Here is a 19947-nt window from a genome sequence, read left to right as displayed (position 1 = left end):
TTATGAACGGGTGACAGTGACTTATTAAGGGAAAGAAGTTAAAGAAGAAGTCTGTGAGACCCAGGGTTTGACTCGTTCGAGGAGATGCTTTGCCCCCGAGGAGTTAAGAAAAGCTAAAGATAACCCAGTATTAGTGAAGAAAGCTGTAACTGAAGAAGCGACAGAGGAATTCTTGAGAAAGATGAAGATGCAATACTATTCTATCATGGAACAATTGAAAAAGACGCTTGCTCAGATTTCAATATTGACATTGTAATCCACTCAGACGAGCATCGTCGAGCCTTAATGAAAATCCTGAATGAGGCTCATGTTCCCAATAAAATCTCAGTGAATCATCTGGAAAAGATAGCCAACAAAATCTTTGAAGTGAATAGAGTCACTTTTTCTGACGAGGAATTGCTTGTAGAAGGTACTGAGCACAACAGAGCTCTTTACCTTACGGTGAAATGTGAGGACTCCGTGGTTACCCAGGTATTGGTCGATAACGGTTCCAGTGCGAACATTTGCCCTCTCTCCACTCTGAGCAAGTTGAAAGTAAAATATGAGAGGATTCATAAGAACAGTATTTGCGTACGGGGATTTGATGGCGGAGGCAAAGATTCAGTTGGGGATATAGTGCTAGAACTGACAATTGGGCTAGATGAGTTCACAATGGAGTTCCAGGTGCTAGACATAGCTGTTTCCTACAATCTGCTGTTAGGTCGACCATGGATTCACGCAGCTAAAGCAGTCCCATCAACATTACACCAGATGGTCAAATTTGAATGGGATAGACAGGAAATAGTTATGCACGTTAAAGATAATTTGTGCGCTCATAGCAATGCCGTTGTGTCGTTCGTTGAAATGGAAGATGACAAGAGGCCGTGGGTCTACCAAGTTTTTGACACAATGTTGGTCGAGAAAGTTCCAGAGGGGAAACACATTCCAAATCCGAAGATAACTGCCGCATCAGTCAGGGTGGCCTTTGAAATATTGAAGAATGGTTTTGTACGAGGCAAAGGTTTGGGTTCATCTCTGTAGGGCATCATACAGCCGGTGTCCCTCCCTAAAAACTTGGGAACATTTGGCCTGGGATTTAAGCCCACAGCTGCAGACATAAAAAGAGCCAGGAAATTGAAACAGAGGGCGTGGGTCCTTTCAAAGCCGGTCCCACATCTTTCCATATCATTTGTCAAGTCCGGTACCAGAATTCGCCCAGTTACAGCAATTCCCAGTTCTGTGATTGATCCTGACAAGGAATTAATTGAAAAATTCGAGAAATTGTTCGACGATGTAAACATGGTAGAAATTGGAGAAGGTTCTAGCAATGCGGAAGTGTAATTTGTCAGGCCAAAAACAAAGATTAACAATTGGAAGGCTACTCCTCTCCCCGCTCAGAAGGAGTTTTGGTAGTTTATTTTGATTTTCCTTCAGTTTGTTTGGGTTATTCCCGGGTTGTAATCCATATTGTTATCTTTTAGATTGTTTGAGTGTGCAAACCTTGTTATCTTTTATCATTCAATGAAATACAATCTCCCTTTCTTCATCATTCCTGATGGTTTTCTTTTTGTTTTTCTTTTCTTTTCTGTACAGTACTTTTTACGCTGGTTCTAATGACATGGTATGCATGAGAAATCCTCATCCCAGTCTTAAACATCAATCTGATTTTTGAAATAATAATTCAAGAAGTAGAGTGTGATGACGAATCAGAATATGATGGGGATGAGGCTTTTGAAGAGATTAGTAAGGAATTAAATCACTTTGAAGGAAGACTCAAACCCAACCTGAATGATACATAAGCCATCAATTTAGGGACGCCGATAATATCAGAGAGACTAAAATAAGCGTCCACCTTGAACCAAAGATCATGGAAGAGATAATCAAAGCACTAATTGAATACAAAGATATTTTTGCATGGTCATATGATGACATGCCAGGTTTGAGTACTAATTTGGTGGTCCACAAATTACCCACTGACCCGGTATTCCCTCCCATCAAGCAAAAATTGAGAAAGTTCAAAACTGATATGAGTGTGAAGATTAAGGAAGAAATCACCAAGAAGTTGGATGCAAAGGTCATTCGGGTCACACGATATCCCATTTGGTTAGCTAATGATGTGCCAGTACCAAAGAAGGACAGCAAGATCAGAGTATGCGTTGATTACCACAATTTCAACAAAGCAAGTCCAAAGGATAATTTCCCACTACCCAATATCCACATTTTGATCGATAATTGCGCCAAACGTGAAATTGGATCTTTTGTGTATTGCTATGCAGGGTATCATCAGATTTTAATGGATGAAGAAGATGCGGAAAAGACGACATTCATCACGCCATGGGGAACTTATTGCTACCAAGTAATGCCATTTGGTTTGAAAAATGCTGGGGCAACTTACATGAGGGCAATGACTACTATGTTCCATGATATGATACACAAGGAGATTGAGGTATACTTAGATGATGTAATCATAAAGTCGAAGCAGCAGGCCGACCACGTCGGAGATTTGAGGAAATTTTTCCAGAGGCTTTGTAGGTACAACCTCAAACTTAACCCTGCCAAGTACGTATTTGGTGTTCCATCCAGAAAATTGTTGGGATTCATAGTCAGCCGTCGAGGTATTGAGTTGGACCCGTCAAAGATCAAAGCTATCCAAGAATTGCCGCCTTCGAGGAACAAGACTGAGGTGATGAGTCTATTAGGGAGGTTGAACTACATCAACAAGTTTATTGCTCAATCACGACAACTTGTGTGCCTATTTTCAAGTTGCTGAAGAAGGATGATGTGGTCAAGTGGACTGATGAGTGTCAAGAAGCATTTGATAAGATAAAAGGATACTTATCAAACCCACCTGTGCTGGTTCCACCAGAACTAGGGAGACCTTTAATTCTTTACTTGACAGTCTTGGAAAATTCATTTGGTTGTATATTGGGTCAGCATGACATCACTGGCAGGAAGGAACAGGCCATCGACTATCTTAGCAAGAAGTTCACGGCTTATGAGGTTAAGTACACTCACCTGGAAAAGACATGTTGCGCCCTAACTTGGGTAGCACAGAAATTGAAACATTATTTATCATCCTATACTACTTACCTCATTTCGCGCTTGGATCCGTTGAAGTATATATTTCAAAAGCCTATGCCCACAGGAAGACTTGCGAAGTGGCAGATTTTGCTCACATAGTTTAACATCATCTATGTGACTCGGACCGCAATAAAAGCCCATTGGCCGATCATTTGGCCGAGAACCTGGTCGATGAAGAGTACGAGCCATTGAGAACTTATTTTCCTGATGAAGAGGTGATGCATATCGACGAACTGGAGCAGTTGAAAACTTTTCTTTGATGGGGCTGCCAATATGAAAAGAGTTAGAATAGGGGTTGTGCTTATTTCTGAAACTGGGCATCACTATCCTGTTACGGCTCAGCTTCGTTTCTATTATACCAACAATATGGCTGACTATGAGGCATGCATTTTGGGTTTAAGGCTAGCTGCAGATATGGATGTCCAAGAAGTCCAAGTCTTGGGAGACTCAGATCTTCTGGTGCACCAGATTCAAGGAGAATGGGAAACATGGGATTTAAAGCTCATACCATACCGACAATGTTTGCATGATCTTTGTCAACGGTTTCGATCAGTAGAGTTCATGCATATTCCAAGGGTCCATAATGAGGTGGTCGATGCTTTGGCTACCTTGGCATCAATGTTGCACCATCCGGACAAAGCTTATGTCGATCCTCTACATATTTAAGTCTGAGATTAGCATGCTTACTGTAACATGGTGGAAGAAGAACTTGATATTGAACCGTGGTTTCATGGTATCGGGGAATACATCAGAATGGGGGTATATCCAGTGCAAGCCACGGGGGATCAAAAGAGAACAATTCGACAGTTGGCAAGTGGAGTTTTCTTCAGTGGAGGAGTTTTGTATAAAAGAACACCCGACCTTGGATTGTTAAGATGCATAGATGCTAGACAAGCTACGACTGTCATGTCCGAAGTACATTTGGGATTCTGCGGACCACATATGAGCGGATATGTGTTGGCGAAGAAAATTCTCCAAGAAGGTTATTATTGGCTCACCATGGAGCGAAATTGTATCAGTTTTGTGCGCAAATGTCATCAGTGCCAGATACACGGAGATTTGATTCATTCTCCACCATCGGAATTGCACACAATGTCAGCACCATGGCCATTCGTTTCTTGGGGCATGGATGTCATTGGACCAATTGAGCCAGCAGCATCCAACGGGCACAGGTTCATTCTGGTATCCCACAGGTTCATCCAACGGGCACAGGTTATTATTTCACCAAGTGGGTTGAGGCTAAAACTTTCAAGTCGGTAACCAAGAAAGCAGTGGTTGATTTTGTTCACTCAAATATCATCTGTCGATTTGGAATCCCAAAGGCGATCATCACGGATAATGGTGCTAATCTTAACAGTAATTTGATGAAAGAGGTATGTCAACAGTTTAAGATTACACATCGCAATTCCACCCCATATCATCCCAAGGCAAATGGAGCAGTCGAGGCAGCCAACAAAAACATAAAGAAGATACTTCGGAAAATGGTAGAAGATTCTAGGCAATGGGATGAAAACTTACCATTTACGTTGCTGGGTTATCGCACTACTGTCCGTACTTTAGTAGGTGCAACTCCTTATTTGTTGGTATATGGCACTGAAGCAGTGATACCTTCGGAAGTTGAAATCCCATCCCTTCAGATTGTCGGTGAGGCTGAGATTGATGATGATGAGTGGGTCAAAACCTGTTTGGAGCAGTTGAGTTTGATTGATGAAAAAAGATTGGAAGTAGTGTGTCATGGCTAGTTATATCAAAAGAGAATGGCGAGAGCGTACAACAAAAAGGTACATTCCCGAAAGTTTGAAGTGGGTCAGAAAGTGTTAAAGCGCATCCTTCCACACTAGGCCGAAGCGAAGGGCAAGTTCGCCCCAAATTGGCAAGGGCCGTTCATTGTAACAAAAGTGTTGTCCAATGATGCTTTGTATCTAACAGATATCGAAGGCAAATGTGTAGACATGGCTATCAATTCTGATGCAGTAAAGAGATATTATGTATGATTTCTTTGGTTCAATTGTTGATTGTTTGTACTTGGCATTGTTTCGAAGATTGGAATGACGAAGCCAATTTGCTCTGCTATCTAAACACTCTACCCTTTGTTTCCCCTTTTGAGCCTTATTTATTTTATTTCATACCCCTCTTTTGGAATCAAAAACGAAAAAGAGAAAAAAGAAAGAAGAGAAAAAGAGAAAAAAGAAAAGAAAAGAGAAAATACAAGAAAACAAAGAAATTCAGGTGTGAACTAGGTTTGACCTGATTCCTGTTAAGGATACGTAGGCAGCCTCACGGCTCGGTCATATCATATCAAAATAAAAATCATAAATCCCCAAACAAGAAACTGTGGCAGAAGTTGTGATGGTGGTAAGAGATCAGATTCCAAAAGTTGTAATTTTGACCCATTTAAGTTGCTTTGAGCCTTTTTGATACCTTTTTCTTTCCAAACATATCCAAAAAGCCCACATTGCCATCCAAAGAAATACCTCCCGATCAGTCTTCGAGAGATGCCAAGTCAAGCAAGTAAAAATGATTCATATCAGGGGCAACACTCCGGTTTAAGCAAGAAAAATTAAATAATGAGAGAGTCTTATTGGTGAAAACTCTCGTGGGCACCATGAGGCGACGAAAGCTGAGAGAAAGTAAAAATTGGAGAGTCTTATTGGTGAAAACCTTCACGGGCACCATGAGGCGACAAGGAATTGAGGAATGAACAAATGAGAGAGGTTTGTCGGTGAAAACCTTTCAGGGCACTGCAAGCCGAAACAAGGTCTGTAAGCTAGCGGAAAGTAAACATCGGGCTGTGGAGATCTTGAAGCACAAAGTAAAACAATTGGAAAAGTGATTGGTTAAATAGACTGGGTTGATTAATCCAAAATGCATACCATAATTATTGGTGTCAGTTACTCCACTCAGTTAAGTTTCTTTTTCTCTCTCCAACAGTTCCAAATTTGGATTTTCTTCTTTATTCTTAATTCTCAAAATCGTCGCATTTCATTACTGTTAATTTTACTCCTCTAATGCTCTTCCAAGGTTAGCCTTGTTTCAACAAATAAGAAGGAATTTCAAAGTTTACTACCAGTTTCAAAATTGCACAAAGCAAAATGTTGCTAGGACATGCCAGAGATAGTGTGATGAAAAGTGGAACATAGACTGTAAGAAAAAGTTAAATCGGTGAAATGGTTCAGTAATGTCGCGGGAGATGCAGAGGTTAGAAATGAAAAACAACGGTTGGGATGTAGAGCGCTCAGATCATCTAGGGTCCTGGGGTTAAGGATCAATCAGAAGGTCAAACAATTCTCGACCGGCTCAAGGCAGCCAGTCAAAGCAAAGCATGGCAAAGGAAGAACCACCTTCGGCAAGAATGCCACAACTAACCACCACGTTTTAAAATGACAAGATTTTTCTTTGATTTGAAACAAGGGCAAAAATTTCATTTGTTTCGAAGAAATCTTACGTGAAGAAAGAGCAAGCACCAAGCAGGTTTGATCGCAAAGTTCTCAGGACCCTCCTAGAAAATGGGACTTAGTTTAAAATTCAAAATAATCATGAGTAGCAGAATTTAACATAAATGTACCCCAAAGGAATATAAGCGGAACTTCGAAATTTGCATGCTTGAGATAGGATTCACTAGAAATTTTTAGGACCCTCCTGAATAATGGGACGTAGCACTAAGAATTCCATTAGATAACAAGTTTTAGCGTAAGTTCGGCTATAAGGAAGTATAGTTTAGCTTTAAAAGCGTCACTTGTAAGATAAGATTTAATTTAAAACTTTTCAGGACCCTCCTGGATAATAGGATGAAGTTTTAGGACCAAGTTAGATAACAAGGTTCATTAGAAGAAAATATAATGCAGCTTTGAAACGGGCATTTTACTAGAAATTTCAGGACCCTCCTAGATAATGGGATCTAGTTTACAGATTGTTGGAGATATTAAGTAACATGATTCAGTTAACACTCACAAAGGTTATCGGCTACCAAATTGGGGTAGACAATTTTCTTTATTTTGTCTATTTTGTTGAAGTAGGTGCCCGTGTGAAGAACAGGGAAGAACAACACAGATGTTAAGGATAAAAAGCAGTTCAGAATCAAGTAACCAGGAGCTCACCTGGAGAACAAGGGAAAACAAATCAAGTTTCAAGGAATATTGACACAAGTATTTGTAATCAAGCACCCACCTGGAGGAACAAGGGAGAACAAGTCAAGGAAAAAACAGTTAAAGTTTCAGTAGTCAGGTGCCCACCTGGAGAGCAAGGGAATACAATTCAAGTTTCAACAGTCAGGCGCCCACTTGGAGAGCAAGGGAATACAGTTCAAGTTTCAGTAATTAGGAGCCCGCCTGGAGAACGAAGGGAAAAAGTACAATTCAAATGTTGGAAATCAGGAGCCCGCCTAAAGAACGAAGGGAAGAAGTACAAATTCAAATTTTTTTGAAATCAGGTGCCTGCCTGGAGAACGAAGGGAAGCAGTTTAAGTGTTGGTAATCAGGAGCCTGCCTGGAGAACGAAGGGAAGCAATTTAAATGTTGGTAATCATGAGCCCGCCTAGAGAATGAAGGGAAGAAGCAATTCAAGTTCGGCAATCAAGAGCCCACATGGAGAACAAAAGGAAGACGGTTAAGGGTTCAGCAATCAGGCACTCGCCTGAAAAACAAAGGGAAAGCACCTCAGAATACCCTTCAAGACATGCAATAAAGGAATCTCGCTTGGAGAATACAAGTCAAACAAGCGGTAGAAACTGCAAGACCAAGTTTGAAGATACAAAATAAATCTTTATAATTCATAAATTATAGTTTAGTCTAGTTTCTTTTATTTTGTCATGGTGTAATAAGGAGGCCAGTAAGTAGTAGCAGCAGCAGCAACAACAGTGAAATCACAGCTTCATGGTAGTCCCAGCTACCGAAACTTCCCGAACAACACTGACCTGATTCCTTTATAGCCAAGGATATGTAGGAAACCTTTGAAAGCTCGATCAGATTCTTTCAAAAAATGCTTCCCACGGAGTATTCAAACGGGCAAAAATTGCTCGTATCCACTCACTTTATCTTTGCACGAAAACTCTTCGTGTTTCCGGGCAAAGAGGGGCAGCTGTGAGCACATGATTTTTGCCCTATATGAATTATTCCCATAAATTCAAAACAAAATAATTTTTATCATTGCTCGCAATTTTGTGGATTTTTTGTGGCATTTTCTGTTATTGTTTGCATTTTTGTTTACATCACAAAAATACAAAAATATTGTATATGCGTTTAGGATTTAATTTTTATATTTTTAGATCAATTAGTACATTAATTTTTTTTAACAAAAATAGAAAAAATCATAAAATAGTCATGTTGCATTTTAATTTTAAATTTTGGCAATTTTCTTTTTATTTGGTATTTATTTAGTTGTGGTAATTATTATTTAGAGATAATTAAGTTAATTTAGTAGAATAATTTGGTTTAGGGATTAATTAAGGTTTTATTTTAATTTTGAGAAGAAAAATACTTTTGAAATAAAAAGAAAAGGAAAGGAATAAAAAAGAAATCAGAAGTTGGGCCAATTTAATTAAAATCCCAAGCCCAAATCAAATACCCCTCCCAAAACCCGGATAGACCCAACCCAAACCCGTCCAAACCCGTCCCCTTACCCCGTCCAGCCTCATTGCCACCCAAACGACGTCATTTGACAAGTTTTGATCAGGGCCATCGATATCATTTGATCAAACGGTCCACTACGTCGCCTATTAACCCGACCCCGACCCGATCCAGAACCAAACCGCCCCCTACTTAGTCAAAACGACCCCGTTTCGATTAAGGATTCAATCTGAGCCGTTGGATTCCAATCATACAACGGCCCTAATTAAATCGTGGATTTTAATATACCCAGACCCTTCAGCCCCCCCTCCTCAGTCACCCTCGTCTCTCTCAATTCCCTAAACCCTAGAGACCCGCCGCACTAATTTCCACCGCTTGTTGCCGGCGCCGCCGCCTCCGTTCACCTCCAAATTTACACCCCATGATCATCAAGACCCCCTCTTCACAAATCCTTACTCTGTTTCCCTCGAACATGGCCTGAACCCTTCGAATTTCAAATCTAGGGTTCGATCCATAAAAGCCCAAAACCAAATTCAGACATGCAAGACTACTCCTTCAAGTTTTCTCAAGTATTCAGGACGGTTTGGTCACAAAATAATGTTGCTCGTTTGTTCTTGGCAAAGAACAAACATTTGACATTATTTGGGGACCAAACTAGATTAACAGTTGCAAGTTCAAATGTAGGGTGAGTTCGTTTCTATTTTTACGATTATTCTCATTGGTATATTTTTGATTTTCGTCTTTCCCCGTCTCTATTTCTTTTCTCTGGTCGATTTCAGTTGAAATTCGCCCAGTCCTCCGGTTTAAAATATCTTTTGTTCATTGTTTTGTTTTTCAAACTGCTTTGTTGTCAGCTTGTTTAAAATTCTAAAGTCATATCTTGTTTAATCACTTAGTCAATTTAACTAGGATTAGTCTAATAATTTGGATAGTTTCTTGCTTATTTGTATGTAATAATCAATTGATTAGTATAGGTTTAATTCTCAAAACTATTCAAGTGTTTACCTAACTTAGGAAGTTTCTATAGTGGTAGGGTTGTGAATACACTAAAGATAAGATAGAGATAAGGTTTAAGTGGAATCAACTATTAAAATTGGGGAAAAAGGGAATTGGTAATGGTGAATGCACTAATTGGCTGCCTATTTAAAGGTTGAAAGATAGAGGTTGAAGAAAAAAAAAGGGAGGGAGTGATAGAAAATTCTGAAAAAATACAAACGGCTAAACTGTTCATTACTGTTCCATTGAAATCTCTTGCAACTTTTGAAGTTTTACGGTTTCTGATAGCTAATCTGATTCATCTGGATTGGATTGTGGTTCGAATTGGGAGTTGGGGTTTGTTTTTGTTGCTGTTAGTCTGTTATTGCTGCTTTCTTTTAAAGTTTCAAGCTAATTTCTGGTCTTTTGCTGATATTCAGGTATGCATTTCTGCATTCTCCTTAACTGTAATGCTTGATTTGGAATCAGAAATGAAGATATGGAGCTTTGAGTTATATTCAAATTAGTTGGTTCATAGATTAGCTTATTTATCCACTTTGTTTTCTTTTTAACTTACTGCCTTTCGAACCACATATATGTGATCAATGATTGAATTTTAAAATCACGTGACATGGTAGTTTAGTTGATATCCATCTTAGTTTAGCTTCTTAAAATATAGTCATTTGTATTACTTGTTTGTTTAAGGTCAGTACTTGAATTTGTTTAAATGTAATATGTACTAAGTAAGGCTTTCAAGGCTACTATGGTATGGATTTGAACCTTGCATGCAAGTGGAATGGATAGTTCAGGGCCATAACTTCTGATGTTTGATCTGTGTAGTGGGTCTCAATTACTAAATGTCTGCTTACCTATAGCAAGGATCAAGGTGTGATCTAGGATTCATTCTTAGCTTAGTTCTGATCTCAAAATCTGAGTATTGTGATAGAAGTAAAGTTATCGTTTAGTGTGACTGTTGGAATTTACTACTGATTGAACATGGTGGATGTAGAATTTTGAAGAACTGCTGTCAAGCACGTCAGTGCGGAATATGTTAACTTAAATATCTTGTTACTTTACAAGTTAATTTTCGTTTTTTTAGAATCATTTGGAATGAAGATTCAAAGCATGGAAAATGGGTTATAGAAGAACACTTGTTGATGTATATATGACAAATTCGATTGAATCATGTTTAAATTTGTACATCATCTAGTAAAATAAGTATGTGTGAGGATTTAAATAATATTTTTTACTCCTTTCTGGAATACACAACTGAATGGCTATCTCGATTTGGTGCATCTGAGTTTTCCTGTGATTAATGATCTATTGAAAATGTTGAAGCTCAAATTATTTAGCCATAGGAATACTTCAATAAGCAAAAGAAGTCAATTTGTCTTTCGAAGGATAAAATAGTGATGTGCAGTTGTCTAGGAAATGCCTTAAATAGTCATGATCACTTTCTCCCATTTGGTTGATAATTTAAAAAAATGAAATGCAAAGATTGGCCTCTGTGTTGTTGTGTGGAATCGAACTGAGGAACTCATCGCTGGTTGAAGCTGGCCTTTGTTTAAATTTGGGCTCTTTTATGGGCTAGTTTGGATCGATATTAACCTGTAATTCAGAACAATCTCACGTCTGTGGGCTATAGGGCCACATGTTGGGCCCAAATTTTAACTTCACACCGCTAGCCTCTTTCATTTATTAAAATATATTCTCTTAGTTTGGACCATAGTAGAACCCTTGTCCATTAACATTTGGGTATTTGCGATCTTAGTAGCCTTTTAATTAATTCATCGTGTTCTTTAGCGTTAGAGGTGTGTCATGATGACCAATTGCATAAAATATGGCCCTCACTTTATAATCTAGCAACCCCTTAGGATAGAATAGTTCGAGGCGCGCCATGCCAAATAAAATCACAATTGCATGGCCTTCGTTTTAATTAATTTGGTTTTGGCCCTTAGAATTCGAGGCGTGTCACCTAGTTGAATTTCCATGGCCCTCGCAAAAATTGCAAACGCGTAGTTACTTTAGGCGCGTTATTTTAATTATTTACCTTCTTAAACTCGAGTGTGCATTTCATGTGACCCAAATCCAAATCATAACAACGTTAAATAAAATATGTCGCGGATCGCGGGTGTATTTCATGTGGCGTGATCCAAAGACGTGTTTTGTATAACGTTGAAATCTTCCTAAATTGAATAAAAGCGGTTTTAAAGTAAAAATGCACATAGGTATAAAAGTGTTTTAAAATCAGATAATTAGGCCAATAATAACAGTTGAGCGACCGTGTTAGAACCACAGAACCCGGGAATGCCTAACACCTTCTCCCGGGTTAATAGAATTCCTTACCCGGATTTCTGTGTTCGCGAACTGTAAAACAGAGTCAATCTTTCCTCGAATCGGGATTTAAAACCGATGACTTGGGACACCATAAATTATCCCATGTGGCGACTCTAAATTTTTAAAATAAAATAATTCCGTTTTGATTGTCACTTAAATTGGAAAAAACTCCCTTGTAACCTTTACGAGTGTAGTAAAAAAGGAAAGTGTGACAGCTCTGGCGACTCTGCTGGGGACTGGAACCCAGAACTTCTGGTTCAGGGTTCATAATTCGAGCTTAGATGAATTGTTATATTTGGCTTTATTTATTATCTGGTTACATGTTTGGGCCTAATGTGCTAAATATTGTTTTTACCGCTTTGATACTATTTGAACTGTATATAAACTGCTATGAAACACTTCTCTTCTCATCTTCGTGGACGTGCTCGCTGGTCGAGACTCCCTATTCTGTTAGCGTCATACCTTGAAATAAGAAAGAGGCTCGGATAAGTTATTAAGCCGGATGGCCTTTTGGTTTCCGGTACGTAGCCCCCTCCTCGGCTCGAGTTGTCCGCTCGGGTACACAGTCTAGAACACATACCCAGGTTTTGAACCTAGAATAACTCAGCCTCATACCGGATCCCTAGTAGGAACGTTTGTTTGCATCATGTGCATTTGACTTTAGAGACTCAATACAGGGGTTGAGTCTGTCTAGGACAGGGACCCGAAATGAAAAGACCATCCTGATGCATCTTACTTGCTACTTGTGCATTCATTTGCTTCGGATTTGCATGTTTACCGGTTCATAAAGGAAAAGTTGAAAAGGAAAATGTGGGGACTAAGAGAGATAATTGCCTGTTTTTGAAAACCAATGTCCAAAACATACCGAAACTCTGCCAAAATTTTGAAAAAAAAAGAGAAAATTTTTGTGAAAAAAGAAAAAAAAAGAGTTGGTTTTTGTTTTGTCAGAATTGCCCGAACTACGCCAGTTTGATTTTCGATGGATGTGGGATACGTAGGCAACCCCCCATCAGGTCCAACTTCCCTTTTGCAAAAATAGCCCAAAAGAACAAAAAAATTTATTTTATTTTAAATAAGCAGGGTGATGCCATTTTTGTCTAAAATAGCCGAATGTCCCAAAAGGACGCCGGAAGGCTGTTTTAGCAAGAACAACCACCTTTGGTTTCTTTTTCGAATTTTTGGTCGGTTAGCAAGCACAACCCTAAAATCTTCTCCCCGGAAGTGCTGAAAGGCCGTATTTGCAAAGTCGGGTTTTATTTTTGAAATGACAATTTCAAAAATTTACGTTAGTCATGATTTTGCTTAATCACCCTAATAAATGTGCAGAATGAGAACGAGTCAAAATTTACCAATAACAGTCATGAACAAGATCCCTTTGGAGCTGTGTATGTGGTGGGAAGATCTAGGTAAATCAGGGCAAGATAAGGTCAATCTATACTTGGGAGGACTCACCGGGTTATTGAAGATCAGACCTAGAGGGGACATTTTAAAGGCATTGGTTACATTCTGGGACCCGACCCATAACGTTTTTCATTTCTCAGATTTTGAACTCACCCCAACTCTGGAAGAAATAGCCGGATATATTGGGAGCGCTGAAGTTCCTCTGAGACACAAGTACCTAGTTGCTCCAAGAGTCGTCGTTGTGCACAGATTCCTATATTCCTTAAAGATAAGCAGGGGGTCCATAACCTAGATTTGGCCGCAGGATTTTCCACTCCGCAGTTTATATACCAAAGATACGGTCACATAGGTGGGTTTAATAATCCAGAAAACAAAATTTGTAGCAAAGGGAACCGCCTCAAATGGGAAGAACACATGTGTTTTGCTTTTATGGTGGTCTTCTTGGGACTTCTGGTGTTTCCTAGGAAAGATGAAAATATCGACATACGAATAGCTGGGGTTGTCAGCACTTTGCTTACTCAGGCCAAAAGCACCCTTGCACCCATGATAGTAGCTGAAATCTTTCGCGCTCTCACAGCATGCAAAGCCGGAGATGACTTTTTTGAGGGGTGCAACTTGTTGCTGCAGATGTGGATGATTGAACATCTATGCCATCATCCTCAATTCCTGAGTCATGGGTCGACAGAGAAAACCTACATAGAGGAATTTTATACGAGGGTTGATGGGATCAGATTGCCAGAAGGGGTTATAGAATGAGTATCACATCTCCGTTCCATCAGTGCAAGTCAAATAGAGTGGACGTTTGGGTGGCTTTACGTAGATGAGATCATATACATGTCAGCTATCGGGCCTCATTTCCTTTTGATGGGTCTCAGGAGTATCTAGCCTTATGCCCCATACCGGGTTTTGAGACAATTAGGGAGATATCAAATGATTCCCAGGGATAAAGACATTAGTCGCCATATGGTCGAGCTTGGTCCTGATGGTCAGTTTTATAAAGCAGCAGTCCGCCAAATTTGGAGTGAATGTCAGTACTTGACGGCGAACACTCGGGTGCGTGATCTGTCCAGAAGTGAAGTTGCACCAGGATATATTGCCTGGTATAAAAGGGAAGTTGAGTTTGTAAGGCCAGCCAAAAGACCTCATCTTCAAGAATTTTTCGGAGCATCACAAGAGCAATGGGATTGGCTGGCCAAAGAAAATGAGTACAAAGCCACCATAGGCAGGCTAGAAAAGCAAGTCATGGACCTTCAGTTTGAGAATGGTTTGCAAGCCGCCGCAGATGAAGGCGAGAAGAAAAAGTTAACTCAGGAAAATGAAGCCCTCAAAGCCCAAATTCAGAAAATGAGAACAGCTGCTAGAAACCTGGAAAGAAGCTGAGCGGATGAAAGGCTTATAAGCAGTCTAAAAAAGAAAGCCCTTGAGTGTCAAGATGACCTGAAAAAGTCTGAGGCCAACCTAGCCAAAGTCCGGGCACAATGGGCAAAGGAGGCGGAAGAGCGGCCAACCTAGTGAAAACTTCCCTAAACTTATATACATTTTCAAAGACCGTGTTAAGTTGCCAAACCACCTTTTTTCCATTTTGGATCATACATTACCCTCTTTTTCTCCTTTCTTGCTTTCATGTTACCACTTATGTTTCCTGATTCACTACCACTCTCATTGTCACTGTCACTCACAAAACTATCAGCATCTGAACTGTCATAAAAAGGCTCATCACCAAGTAACTTACCAGAAATATTTTTCTTCCCTTTATCTATGTCTTCAAAACCTGGATCTATCCCAACTGGTCCAAGAAAACACTCAACAACAACTTTCTTTCTTGGTGCTCTTTTTTTCTTTTTATAAGCCTTCAAATCTGTTTTAACTATGTTCAACTCTTCATGCACATCACTACCATAATCAGCCTCATGCTCTTCATCATCAGAATTGCTAGATTTATCACTATCTGCAACATTACCTATGATATCTTCCTCTAAGTCTTCATCTTCTATGTCAGAATCATCTTCATCTACTAAGGAGTTTCTAGGAAGTTTTTCTACAATATGTGACTGTTCAGCGGGTTTTATTTGACCACTACAATCAATATTTTCAATTTGGGAACTTAAAGGTGCATTGAAACGTTCAACAACCCTACTGGAAGATTCTTCAACGACCCCAGTAGTCACATGGATATTCTGGACCACATTATCTCCCTTGTGACATACATAAATGTCTATTGTATCCTTATTACTTAACAGCTTAGCAAGTACCAACAAATCCCTATCATTTTTCAATTCTGCCAAACTGCCACCCTTAGAAGATACAATATACATTATTTCTACAATAGTAAACCCAAAATCCTTGGCATAATCAATAATTTCTGGAATAGAAAGTTTGTCTGTATCCATATTAAAGGCATATTCAATGTTCCCCCCAACATAAACCGGCCCTACCTCACTCACAAGAATACCACCAATATGAAATCTCAAATTCAGATATTTGTCTGCCATTACCCTAAAATAACAATAAAAACAGCAAAGAATAAGGCCAAAAACATACAACACTTTATTAATCTAACATAAAAAGACCCGAAATCCAAAACTAACAACAAGCAGCATGCATGCAACTATATATTCGACAAACAAATATCGACAAGCAGGAAGATGTAACACCTCAAAAAAAGATCCAAAGTTTTCTACTACGAACTAAATTGCAGTACCCACCTATCATAATTTCGCAACAAAATTAATAGGGAATAAAGAATAAAACATGTATTGAAGCAATCTTCTTTAATAATCTTCAGATTCTTCAAAGAATCGGAGGAAGATATTTCACCATCAAAACCCTAAGCCCTAATTTTGTTCTGATTCACCAGCAAAACTTCACCTTTATTCCAAATTCGAAATAGCAACAACTAATTTTGAAGAGGAATCAATGGTAGCAACGACTAGTTTTGAAGAGAAATCGGAGGAAGATGATTGGAGAAGAGATGTTGAAGGTCTGATGAGAGTTTTCTCTAATGGGAGTAAAAGGACATTTTTTTGACTGAGAGTAAATGACCCTCTTTACTGAAGGGAACGAGTTAAAACCCACCCAATTTTTTTGACTAAGAGTAATTAACTTATTTTAGGCTAATTAAGTCGATTTTATGATTAATTAGATTAATTATCCACATGGCATGCCACATGACATGTTTTATAATTTGTTTGAGCGTGTATCATATGCACTAGGGCTAATGCGATGGGGGAGGTCTTAATACGAAGGGGGATATAGTTTAGGGGGTTTCTGGGGACACTCGATAGTTTAGGTAGAAAACTGATAAAAATCGTATAGTTTAGGCGGGTTTGAGGGTATTAACTCATTACATTTTGATCTTTCTTACTCCTTATGACAAGTGGTGAATTTATATGTTTAATTATGGGGTACGTGAATCTATGATCGTATGTGATAAAATATGCTATGCCAGATGGCCGCTTAAAATAATGACATGTGAAACCGAGGGCAATTATCCCTTTTTCATACCGGAAGGAATGACATTCATAAAGAAGCAATAAGTACTCTCCTCCTGGTGGTATTAATGAAGAATATTCTATAGCATTAAGTACGCTGCCCGTTACAAGAAATTTGACATTTATTCTCACTGTTACATCTTCATCAATGGCCCTCATAATTGACATTAAAAAGGGCATGATCCTAGGACCTTGTTCCCTAGGCATAGCTATAAAAAAAAATGAGCTATACTATCATTGTAATAAAAAAAGGATTGGACTAGCAAACTAGTATCATAATCTACTCAAAGATATACATAATTTTATCTTCATATTTTCTGCTTTTGTTATTGTTCTTATCATTGTTGCACCCGAGATCACCATCTTCGCTATTTCATGTTCATATCAAGACTAAGTATTGTACATTTCTTCAATTATCTTATTATTTCAGGATCGAATTAATTCACTTGTATTGAAATCATGTATAAATTCAATTGTACCGTATTACGAGTAAACAGTTTGACGCCCATCGTGGGGCCTAGATAGTCGTGCAATTAAGTTAAACCTTACCTCTTTTACCAACGTGTTTTGATTATTCTGTCTTGGAGAAAATCAGAAGAAATGGAAGATAACGGTGTAAAAAACACGCACTATCCCGAGGTTCAAGGGGATCAACCTCATTTCGAGGACTCGATTAGTGACACCCACAATAAGGAGAATGATGCCACGTCTGTGCATGACAGGCGATATCTTCGACATGTTCGGAAGAAACTCCCGATGATGCTGAAGAGGAATACGTCGTTGATACGGTAAGGGTCCTATAGTAGGCTATTATTCTAGGCCACCTCACTCGACAAGATAAGATTATGACGGAGTTGAATCAGGCATTGTCGGAGGCTTCAAATATGCGAATAGATGAGAGTCGGCTCCTCCTGGCGCTCCCGCAAATCAAACAACATAGAGGGTCGACAACAACACCCCGAGGGATGAAGTAGGCTCTGATAGGTTTGGGGGGATTAGATCTAGTCCCATAACGAAAATGATCCCTTCAAGAGCGAACTCTTACGGTTCATGAGAGAAGTGAACCCCCGCCTGGACCAAATTCCGGGAGCACCACCGGTAGTGAAAGGATCGAACTCAAAGAAATACACTCAGTTACCATACAAACCAAGCGCGACACCAAAACTAGTCCCGAAGCGGTTCAAAATGCCCGACGTACCAAAGTACGATAGAACTTCATATTCCCAAGAGCACATAACCACCTACATGACGGCAGTAAAAGGAAATGATTTAGCTCATCACGAGATTGAATCTGTTTTACTGAAGAAATTTAGAGAGACTCTTATGAGGGGAGCCTTGACATAGTATTCACTGCTACCCGAGCATTCCATAGATTCCTTTGAAATGCTCGCATACTCTTTTATTGAATATGTTACCCAGTTCCAATAGGAGAGGATGTTCCTCCGAGCTGTTCCCAATGAATGGGTGGCTAAAGCATTCACCGAGGGACTAAATCTGAAAAGTTCAGACGCTTCCCAAAAACTTAAGGAAAGTGTACTTGAGTTCCAAGAAACTACTTGGGCGGATGTACACAGCAGATACGAGTCAAATATAAAGATCAAAGATGATCAAGTCGGTTTCCTGCTGTCGGCAAAGGGATGGGAGAAGAATAAATAAAAATCAAAAGATGACTTTGATACGGATAAAAGGTCTTCAAGTGGCTGGTTTTTGCCCTATGAACGGACGGAAGGCCGCATCAGAGGTTTCCAATCAATTGATAGATTCACTAGATAGAAGGCCCGACCGCAATCGAAAAAATAGATCGTTGCAAGAAAAGGAACCATCAGGTACGCGGGATCCTTCCTACCCCAGGCTATCAGAATATAATTTCAAATGTCAGTAAAATTGGTATCAACCATGAGAAACATCAAAGAAGCACGGTTCCCGAAACCAATAAGATCTGATCTCAGCCAGAGGTATCCCATCTTGTGGTGTGAGTACCACGGGACAAATAGCCACCGGAATGAGGACTACCGACATCTCCGGCAAGAAGTGGAAACACTGTTGAAGAATGGTCATCTCAGAGAATTCTTGAGTGGCTGAGCTAAGAACAACTATGATCGTAACAACGCTGAATCCTCGAAAGTAGGGGAAGATCCCCCGCGCCAGACGATCAACATGATCTTCGGGGAAACGAGATCAACAGAGTCACTTTCTCGACAATAAAAAAAAGACGAAATTATCAATAACCCATAGCTAGAGGCTCCGGGAAGTAGCCGAAGACAATATCACTTTCACGGATGAGGAGGCAAATGAATTACTGCAACCGCATAACGACACACTGATAATTTCTTTAAATATGGTAGATTTTAAAATTAAATGTGTTTTAGTGGATCCAAGAAGTTTAGCTAATATGATATAATGGAGAGTATTGGAGCAAGCTAAACTCAGCGGAAGCATTATTCTGGCCACTAAACTCCTCGCCACATTCAACCTCGCAAGTGTGACAACCCGAAGAGAGATTTTGCTACCCACAAACGTCAAAGGGGTGATGAAAACATCTATTTTTGAAGTGGTAGATGGTGATATGGGATATAACATTATTCTGGGAAACCATGGTTGCATGAGATGAAGGCGGTACCATCAACATATCGTCAATTGCTGAAGTTTCCAACAACCGAAGGAGTTAAACAAATAAGAGATGACAAACCGGCGTCAAGGAAGATGAACACAATTTCGATGTCGAGTAGCAAAAGAAAGGGACATGCGGCATAGCAACTACAGGAATCGGTGCCCGCTCCAGAATTGGACGAGGTTGGCCTGGGGGAAGAAGCATCAGAATTTTATCAAGTATCGAGATATTTCCAAGTTCCAGAAGAGACAGACACAACAAAATCCACAGTAGAAGAGCTAGAGCAAGTTGCACTATTCGAAGAGTTCTTAGAAAGGAAATTTCACTTGGGGACGGGACTATACCCCGAACTCAGGTCTAGCTTTATTGAATTTCTTAAATCTAATGCCGATTGTTTCACATGGTCGCATGCGGATATGACAGGTATCCTGATGGAGGCAGCTGTACACAAGTTAAGTATGGACCCCAACATACCTCCGGTAAGACAAAAGAAACGCTTATTGCGGAA

Source organism: Nicotiana tabacum, chromosome 7 (assembly GCF_000715075.1).
Source record: "Nicotiana tabacum cultivar K326 chromosome 7, ASM71507v2, whole genome shotgun sequence".
Taxonomy (NCBI): domain Eukaryota; kingdom Viridiplantae; phylum Streptophyta; class Magnoliopsida; order Solanales; family Solanaceae; genus Nicotiana; species Nicotiana tabacum.
Note: the sequence above shows the minus strand (reverse complement) of the source record.